This window comes from Nycticebus coucang, chromosome 18 (assembly GCF_027406575.1).
Source record: "Nycticebus coucang isolate mNycCou1 chromosome 18, mNycCou1.pri, whole genome shotgun sequence".
NCBI classification, from domain to species: Eukaryota; Metazoa; Chordata; class Mammalia; order Primates; family Lorisidae; genus Nycticebus; species Nycticebus coucang.
Window position 1 is genome coordinate 26,683,535 of NC_069797.1, and position 10,772 is coordinate 26,694,306.

Below are 10,772 nucleotides of genomic sequence, written 5' to 3' on the forward strand. Positions count from 1 at the left end.
CTGAGCATATATTGTAAGATGTATAAAACTCTGTACTGTCAGCAGCTCAGTGCTGAAGACCAATTACAGGCTTGCCTTGGTGCAGAGCATGAGACAAGAAGGCACTGTCCACTCCCACCCAAACCTGTGACCTCCTAGAGTAAAGGCTCAGTCCATAGTAAAGCATCTCTCAGTCAAAGCACAGACCTCCTTTTGTAGAGTGCCCAACTGTTTCAGCATCTCCATCAGGATGAGAGTGTGAAATCCACAACTATTCTAACAGATTCCCTGGAATCTTCTCTGTGTGAAGGGAAACACTCCTTTCACCAGTCAGTCCCCTTCCTTAGCAGAACTAGCTCTAAATCACTCCAGCCCTCCTCATTTGTGAAGCCCTCCTCTGACCACATCAGCCTGCAGGAATCCTCCTGGGTCTGCTTCTCCTATATCACCAATTTTCCGTACCCCTCATCAAAAATATTTGGTGACTCCATAGACTGCCTAGGGAATGCCTTGTGTATTGCTTAAAAAGATTTTTGACTCATCACTATTTCTCCCAAGCAGTGCAAGTGTCAAAATCTCATTATGATTTTCATTGTCAAATGTGTACGTCTTTCTTAGCTAGTTGACTTAGACTCTCACAAATGGAGAATGTGCCTTGTTTACCTCCATATCCTCCCAGCACCTGGCATTGTGCTAGGTTAGTTTGCTGTGGTGGACAGAGGCTCTCTCAAAGACCTGTGTCCCACCCCAGTCATGAGGCTTACCTCCATGCCTGTGTCTGTTTCAGCCACCATCACCATGACCTGTTTCCTCTTCTGTTCTCTACATCATTGGAAACTTATATGAAACAGCTGTCTGAGAACTCAGAGCCTGTCCCTCTGTAGAGCAATGGACATAGTAACAGGCTCATGGCCAGTTTGCCCACCTTGGTGGCAGCAGACTTTTCCTGCACCCCATCTGCAGCAGGACTGCAGACATGGGGGGTTTTGTTCACTAATACCAAGACCTCTGAAATAACCTCATGGTCCCCAGACCTGGGATTTAAGGGGACTTGTCCTACATATTTATTTCCCAGCTAGCCTGACTGTGAGCTCTCTTGGGTGTCCTGTGAGAGACTGGAGTTTTGTCATTTCCCATGCCCCATGCATCCTCTCAGGAGCAGTTTCTTGGACAGGGAAAGATGTGCTGCTACAGTATTGGGATTTCTTTGATGAGAAGTTATTAAATGTGGTCTCTTGGGCTTAACTAGAGAGCAAACCCCATCTATCCAAAAATATCTCCTTTGATATTTGCAATGACATTCCTTTAATTAACTCACAGATGTCCTCTGCAAAAATTAAGATGTCTTGTGTGGAGGGATTCACCCCTTGAGACAGTCAAAAAAGTGTGAGGTCATGGTCATTCTCATTGCAGTGTGGATTCTTTCTCAGAGTCATTATGAGAAGGTCACTCTAAGCTTGGTGGGGAAATGGAGAGAGAACCAAGAGTGAGGTGCATGGGTTTTGACCTTCCTGCCAGAAGAATTGGGTAACAAGGGGCACAGAGGGCAGAAACTTCAGGCTCTAGACCTGCCTCCTGTTCACCTGCAGACCTCTGACAAACGTGGTGAGCAGCCATGGCTCTTCCCCTAGTGGGTGTCCTGCATTGGTCCTCCAGATGCAGCTGCTGCAGTTGTGATTAGAGCTCAGATCCAGAACTTTCCCACTCCGCCAGCATCTCTGTGCCCACTGCTTTCCTTGCTCTTCTTCCTGGAAAGCACTAGAAAAGAGATGCTCCTTTTTATAGTATACTTACAGTTGTCTTAGAATTGCTAACCCACATCACTGTGGAAAACAAATAACTAGAGCACAGTTGTTTACAGTTTATTTTGTATTTAGCATGAGGGTATTTTATCAAAATACTATGTTCAAGACCTATTTAGGTTAATTTTCCCTGCCCCCTGTGTGGTATGTTACTGAACTGAAGGACAGTGGGTGATGGGATATCTTACAAGGTATGAGATACACCATGTAGGCAGATAAATTGAATTATAGATTACAGGTAGATGTAGAAATAGATATGCCTAGAAAATCACATCTAGGAGAAAACCAACCCAAACTGAACACAACCCAAAACAAATAAACCTAACTGTGTTTCAAATGAATAACAAAAACACACAAAAAAGAAGGAGTTCTAACCCAAGTAGACCTTGAACATACTAGTTTAATTCTATATGCTCAGGATAAAGACAACTTAGCTGTAAAAAATGCATTGTATTCTTGTTACTGGTTTGTTTTTTACAGTAGCATGAGTAAGTAATTCTGAAACTACTTTATGTGTAAGCTAAGATTAAGCAAGTAAGTAAATATAATATGGAGAATAACAGCAGGTTGCTTAAGGTCACAGAATAGAGTTATAAATATGGAAAAGGAAAGGTTAGAATGAACCTTGGGGAATTGCAAGGGAACTAGAGTTATTGGTGTAAAATCATGATTTTGAATGTGATATACAGGTATACAAGGGTATATGTTAGTGAATAAGCATATGTATTTCTTAGCTGTATTCATTGAGAGGACCCCAAAACAATGACACCTCCATAGCAATAAACACACCTATTATCTATATCTTAGCTTTGAAATACCATTCTATTCCAAGAGAAATAAAGGCTTTTTTGGTAAAACATTTATAAGTCCACTTCTGGACAGGAAAAATAGAAGAAGAGGCTGGAACATATTTTGTACCAGCAAGGAGGAAATTTCTTCTTGGTGAAAACAGGCCAAAAGACAGAGAAACCAATTTGAAGGATTCGCATTGCCAAAGTTTGGAAAAATTGAACAACTAAATAATGAGATAATGATGGGTTATAACAAAGAATAAAATTAAAATAATTATATTATGCTTTGAAATCAAATAATTCAACTTAAAGCTGTTGAAACTTTAAATTCTTTTGAACCTTGAGAGGAATGCAGCTAGGTAGCCTGAGTCAGGTAGCATGCAGTTACAATTTCTGTTTTTCCTTGTAAATACTTAGGAATGATCAAGGGTACCAGAGATAAGACTCTCAGAATATATTACTTCTCCTCTTTAAATGTTAGAGCAATCTTCTTCGGAACATAGCAATATATACTAATCAAATTGCTATAATGTATATACCGCCTTGCACAGAAAATATTGCAATCTTGCCAAAACTGCTTCTAACTACCTTAGCTTTACCACTTTGCAGCACTGACCCCATCCCTTCAGAGTCAATGTTTCTCTAGTGGCTAACCTCAAGATTTGTGCTTGAATAAAGTCTATGCTTAATATTATTTTCTGAATCTCCTTATTTACTTTAATAAGTAAATAAGAAAGGACTTATAATAAGGACTTATAATAAGGACTTTTACACTTTAATAAGTAAATAAGAAAATAGAAATCATCCTTGGGTATAATTTCAACTAATAAATGTATGATAGAATAAAAAATGTTTGGGAAACACCATAGTTACATTTGTTCCGGGATATTTATTGATTACAAAGGAATAACTTGTATCGCTTCAGTAGACAGACCTATAAACATCACCCTTTCCAGGAGCTCAACATTAGCATAGGCACTACTGGGCCAAGTTATGTGCCCTCCAATATGGTGCGCTGAGAAGAACACAGCATCATTTCTGGGGTATTCCTGTCAAAAAATGCATAACCTGAATCAACCTATGAGAAAATATCAGACAAAATCCAAAGTAGGCATTGCTGCAATGACATCAGCAAGATTAGGACTACTTACTCTCATGCAATCATTCTTCCAGATTAATTTTTAAAATCCATTTGTAAAAGTCTACAAACATGGTGGGGGACCAGGGCAGGATAGTGGACCAGAAGGATTGCTCAGCTAGAATGACTAGGGAAAAAGAGAGAATTCAGCCACAACTGGAGTGGGGACCTTAGTTAAAGTTGTAGCTTAAAAGCACAGCGAGGAGGTGGTGAGCTGGATACAGCATATGATCTGGAGTGGTGGAAATCTGACAAATTAGGCAAGCGATTGTAACCCACTGGGATCAGTTATCCCCCCATGGAGGTCCAGGACTCAAGGAAGCCTTTCTAGGGTTTTCAGTTATTGTGGGAAGTTGCACGTTAAGTGGAAAGTTTGGAAAAGTGGGCGGAGTCAAACAGTATACAGCAACCAGATTTGAATGCCGATTGGAATGGATTTGTCATAGGTTTAGTGTATATACCTAGGAGAGGAATTGCTGAGTTATGTGCCAACCCTGTTTAACATTTTGAGAAACTACAAGACCATTGTACATCCAAATCAGCCACACCATTGTACATTCCCACCAGCAGTGTCTGAGGCTTCCGACTTCTCCACACTCTCTCAAACATTGGCTTTTCTATTCTACCCATCCTAGTGGGTGTGAAATGGTGTCTCACAGTGGTTTTCACTCATATTTCATGGCTGATTAATGATGTGATGCATCTTTTCATATAATCCAGTACTTTTAATAGAAAATGAGGAAAGAGAAGAGATAAACAAGTCAATTTGATCTCCTGTATTTAACTGGAAACACAGTAACTTTTTTTTTTTTTTGCAGTTTTTGGCCGGGGCTGGGTTTGAACCCGCCACCTCTGGCATATGGGGCGGGCGCCCCACTCCCTTGAGCCACAGGCGCCGCCCCACAATAACTCTTTTTGAATATGTGACAGACAAAATTGTTTCTTGTAAATATTTGAAAACATTTATGTAGTAATCTTAAGTATTTATCAACATGTAAAGTTTTCTACTTGTATATTATCTTCATGTGATACCTACTTTGTGATTGTGGGACTGCAATGTTATGCACTGAATTTGTTCTGTAAAGACCACTGCTTCTTTCTTACCTAACGGGCACAGTGTAAGGGTATACAGCACACCCCTCGGTGAAGGGCTCAACTACAACATGAACTTTACCTAACAGATGCAAACAATGTGATCTAATCATTTGTACCCTCATGTTAATATGAAATAAAAAGTAAATAATTGAATGAAATTGTTTTAAGTTAAAAGAAAATATTACTACTTCTGTGGAGTGAGCAGGGGAGGAATACAAATGATTTCTAAAGGTTGAGTACAGAGCAGAGCTGATAAAGGTCAATTTGTCTCAGTCACCAATTGGGTGTATATCTCTTGTGGATAAATGTGATTCTCCTGTGATAAATATAAAAGATATATGACAGCATTGACATAGAGCACATGTCATAACTTCTAAGAGATAGGTGGCAAGATGTTTGAATGGACTTTTACACTTTAGTAATAGTATAAAACATGGGGTGCATCATAAATGGTAATTTTGAAAGTTGGATGATGGGTACATGGGCAGTTATACTGTTTTCTCTGCTCTTGTGTATGCTTAAACATTTCTATAATAAAAAGCTTTTAAAGATAAAAGATGTTGAGGGCCTCATGAGGAGTGGGTAGGGGCAGTAAGGATAGCTGGCAAGGGAGGGTCAGTTCATCAAGACTAGCTATCAGCTCTCTCTCAGTAAAAACATTTCAGAAGTATAATTCCCTCGAGTGTAGAAACCTTAGAAGAAAATCTCTTTGTATGTGATAGGAATAAAGAAAGAATTGAAAGATGGATAGAGTTTTTTCAAGGTTGTTTGGGAAAAATTTTATATCCAGTGGCTTCTAATTCCTCTGTGAATGGTGAGTCTGGCACATCTGCTAATAAGCAGATAGCAATGGCCTAAGTTTGAACAAAGTGCAGAAAGTTTGAAATAGACTTGATCAGCATAGAGAGAGACAGGACAGGTCAAAAATAAATGACTTAAGCTTTTTGTTTCCTTTACTATTAGTAAGAACCAAACAATAGTTTTTAGAATGAATGGCTGGATTATTTTTAGATAGTGCTTGGGTTGACCATGAATTTTAATCATAGTCCAGTAGACTTGTTAAATTTAATCCAATATTGATTAGTCACTTAGAGGCAGGCATTTCTGGAAAAGGCAGAGAGGTGGGATTTTGCCAAGTAGAAATAATTAAAGGAGATGGGAGGAGTCCAATTTGAAGTGTATGCTTCTGCCACATGGTGTCAGTAAGCCCTGCAATGCCCTGATCTATCTCAAGGAAAAGGTGCCTCGATCAGAATGGGGAAGGGCACCTTTCCCAGAGAGGGGGAGTATGACAGGAGCATGCTATGGGCAGAATGGGGCATAAACACCTTTGTTCTACCAGCAAGGGTATTCTTTCCCATCTTCATTATGTTCTTACCTTCTCACTCTAAGGAGCTTTTTCTTACTGTCAACTTTATTTCACTGGGATAAGTGGTTGCCACTGCAGCTGTGATCCTATTGCTCTGAAAATGTCATCAATCTGGGCAACCTGAAAAAATATCCAGGGGAGGGGGGAGCACTTCCCCAAGATGACTTTCCAGTGAGGAAACCACACCATTAATGTCAAAGTACATTTATGTTTCCCCAACACATGAGCATGCCCCACATGATAGATTCTTAAGCATCAACTACTCTATTCTTCAGATTCTCCTTCAACCAGTCCAGTATCCATCACAGCAATAGCCCCTCAAACACTTCCACCCACCCTCACCCACCTCCTATGTGATCCTCTGTTCACTAACTTTTGAGATTTTTTTTTTTTTTTTTTTTTTTTGAGACAGAGTCTCACTTTGTTTCCCTGGGTGGAGTGCTATGGTGTCACATCTCACAGCAACCTTAAACTCTTGGGCTTAAGTGATTCTACCAACTTGCTGGGACTACAGGTGCCTACCACAATGCCGGGCTATTTTTTGATTGTAGTTGTCATTGTTGTTTGGCAGGCCTGTAGCCTGCCAGCTCTGGTGTATGTGGTTAGTGCCCTTAGCGGCTGAGCTACAGGTGCTGAGCCTCTTGAGACATTATTAAATGACCATTTTCTGAAATACATACCTATCTTTGGCCTGCTGTACAGATAGGAAGACCTATCTTGTTTACTGCTCTAAAGGATATAAAACAGATGATGAGGGAGAAGGTGTGAGCTGCAATACAATTCTTAAAGGCAAAGAGATGAGAAATAGCCCATCTTCTCAAACTTCCTCAGGCAGGGAAAGGGGTGTGGGAAGACATGATCTCCATTCTTTGACAAGAGCTCCTAGGCACGGGTTAACTTTTGGAGGCCAAAATAAGCAATGGGAAGAACTGAACTACCTCCTACCTTTCCCAACTAAGCACGCACTCTAGGTTCCCCAAAACCTATGCCCCCAAGACAGCACAGAGAAAAGACATGTCTCTTAGGAGAACATTTATTGGGAAGAATCTGTTGATTCATATTTTACAGGACTGAATTTTCCTCTTAGGAAATGCAGGGAAGCAGAGAGATCCGGTGATCTCGGCAGTGCTAGGGGTGCCCAAGGGCACCTGGCCAACTTGCAACCTGCAGGGGGTTGTGGATGGGGCACGGGCTCTCTGTTGGGCATGGGTGGGGAATAGTCCTGACACAATTAGGGGCTGCCCTTTCCCAGAGAATCTTCTTGCCCCTTCTGTTTTATTCTGCATTTAGAAATCCACTGCCAACAGGGAATCATTTGCTTTCTAATGTGATGTTCAGTAGGAGGCCATCCCTTCAGTGACAGGGATGGGGAAGACATGTGCTCCTAAGCATGTCCTCATGCATCTTGTCTACGCTTCCATGAGGGGGGCACAGAAGAGTCTGCCTGCCACTCTTTTTTTCTTTCTTTCTTTCTTTTTTTTTATTGTTAAATCATAGCTGTGTACATTAGTGCAATCGCCTGTACCCATTCTAAGATGCACCATAGATGCGGCCCCACCCCTTACCCTCCCTCCACCAAAACCTTCCCCCTCCCTTCCCCTTCCTTGGCCCTTTCCCCATAGTCTCGTGCTATAGTTGGGTTATAACCTTCATGTGAAAGCTATAATTTAGTTTCATAGTAGGGCTGAGTATATTGGATACTTTTTCTTCCATTCCTGAGATACTTTGCTAAGAAGAATATGTTCCAGCTCCATCCATGTAAACATGAAAGAGGTAAAGTCTCCATCTTTCTTTAAGGCTGCATAGTATTCCATGGTGTACATGTACCACAATTTGCTAGTCCATTCGTAGGTCGATGGGCACTTGGGCTTCTTCCATGACTTAGCAATTATGAATTGGGCTGCAATAAAACATTCTGGTACAGATGTCCTTGTTATATTGTGACTTTTGGTCTTCTGGGTATAAACCTAGTAAAGGAATTATAGGATCGAATGGCAGGTCTATTTTTAGGTCTCTAAGTATTCTCCAAACATCCTTCCAGAAGGAACGTATTAGCGGGCATTCCCACCAGCAGTGTAGAAGTGTGCCCTTTCCTCCACATCCATGCCAACATTTCTGGTTTTGAGATTTTGTTATGTGGGCTACTCTTACTGGGGTTAAGTGATATATCAGAGTAGTTTTGATTTGCATTTCTCTGATGATTAAGGATGATGAGCTTTTTGTCATGTGTTTGTAGATCTTGCATCAGTCTTCTTTAGAGAAGTTTCTCTTCAAGTCCCTTGCCCACCCTGAGATGGGGTCACATGTTCTTTTCTTGTTAATACGTTTGAGTTCTCTGTGGATTCTGGTTATTAGACCTTCATCGGAGGTATAGCCTGCAAATATTTTCTCCCATTCTGAGGGCTGTCTGCTTGCTTTACTTACTATGTTCTTGGCTGTGCAGAAGCTTTTTAGTTTGATCAGGTCCCAGTAGTGTATTTTTGATACTGCTTCAATTGCCTGGGGAGTCCTCCTCATAAAATATTCACCCAGGCCGATTCCTTCAAGAGTTTTCCCTGCATTTTCTTCAACTATTTTTATAGTTTCATGTCTTAAGTTTAAATTTTTTATCCAGTGAGAGTCTATCTTAGTTAATGGTGAAAGGTGTGGGTCCAGTTTCAATCTTCTACAGGTTGCCGGCCAGTTCACCCAGCACCATTTGTTAAATAGGGAATCTTTTCCCCACTGAATGTTTTTAATTGGCTTGTCAAAGATCAAATAACGGTAAGTATCTGGATCCATCTCTTGGTTTTCTATTCTGTTCCAGACATCTACTTCTCTGCTTTTGTGCCAGTACCATGCTGTTTTGATCACTATGGATTTATAGTACAGTCTCAGGTCTGGTAGCGTGATTCCTCCTGCTTTGTTTTTATTGCTCAGTAATGTTTTTGCTATTCGAGGTTTTTTCTGATTCCATATAAAATGAAGTATTATTTTTTCAAGATCTTTAAAGTATGACAATGGAGCTTTAATAGGAATTGCATTAAAGTTATATATTGCTTTGGGCAGTATGGACATTTTAACAATGTTGATTCTTCCAAGCCATGAGCATGGTATAATTTTCCATCTGTTAACATCTTCGGCTATTTCTTTTCTTAGAGTTTCATAGTTCTCTTTGTAGAGATCTTTCATGTCCTTTGTTAGGTATACTCCCAAATATTTCATCTTCTTTGGCACTACTGTGAAAGGAATAGAGTCCTTGACTTTTTTCAGCTTGGTTATTGTTGGTATATATAAAGGCTACAGATTTATAGGTGTTGATTTTGTAGCCTGAGACATTGCTATATTCCTTGATCACTTCTAAAAGTTTTGTAGTAGAATCCCTAGTGTTTTCCAGATATATGATCATATCATCTGCGAAGAGTGAAAGTTTGATCTCTTCTGATCCTATGTGGATACCCTTGATCGCCTTTTCTTCCCTAATTGCAATGGCTAAAACTTCCATTACAATGTTAAAGAGCAATGGAGACAATAGGCAACCTTGCCTGGTTCCTGATCTAAGTGGAAATGATTTCAATTTAACTCCATTCAATATGATATTGGCTGTGGGTTTGCTGTAGATGGCCTCTATTAGTTTAAGAAATGTCCCTTCTATACCAATTTTCTTAAGTGCTCTGATCGTGAAGGGATGCTGGATATTATCAAAAGCTTTTTCTGCATCAATTGAAAGAATCATATGGTCTTTTTTTTTTATAAAATCATAACTGTATACATTGATATGATCATGGGGCATCATACACTCGCTTCATAAACCATTTGACACATTTTTATCACAGTGGTTAACATAGCCTTTCTGGCGTTATCTCAGTTACTGTGCCAAAACATTTACATTCTACATTTACCAAGTTTCGCAAATACCCCTGTAAGATGCACCACAGGTGTGATCCCTCCGATCCCCCTCTCTCTACCCATCCCCCCTTCCCACTTCCCCCTATTGTTAAGTTGTAGCTGGGTTATAGCTTTCATGTGAGAGTCCCAAATTAGTTTCATAGTAGGGCTGTGTACATTGGGTACTTTTTCTTCCATTCTTGGGATACTTTACTAAGAAGAATATGTTCCAGCTCCATCCATGTAAACATGAAAGAGGTAAAGTCTCCATCTTTCTTTAAGGCTGCATAGTATACCATGGTATACATATACCACAATTTTTAATCCATTCCTGGATCGATGGGCACTTGGGCTTTTTCCATGACTTAGCTATTATGAATTGGGCTGCAATAAACATTCTGGTACAAATATCTTTGTTATGTTGTGATTTTTGGTCTTCTGGGTATATGCCCAGCAGAGGAATTACAGGGTTGAATGGCAGATCTATTTTTAGATCTCTGAGTGTTCTCCATATATCTTTCCAAAAGGAATGTATTAATTTGCATTCCCACCAGCAGTGCAGAAGTGTTCCCTTTTCTCCGCATCCACGCCAACATCTCTGGTCTTGAGATTTTGTGATATAGGCTAGTCTCATTGGAGTTAGATGATATCTCAAAGTAGTTTTGATTTGCATTTCTCTGATGATTAAAGATGATGAGCATTTTTTCATATGTCTGAAGGCCTTGCGCCTG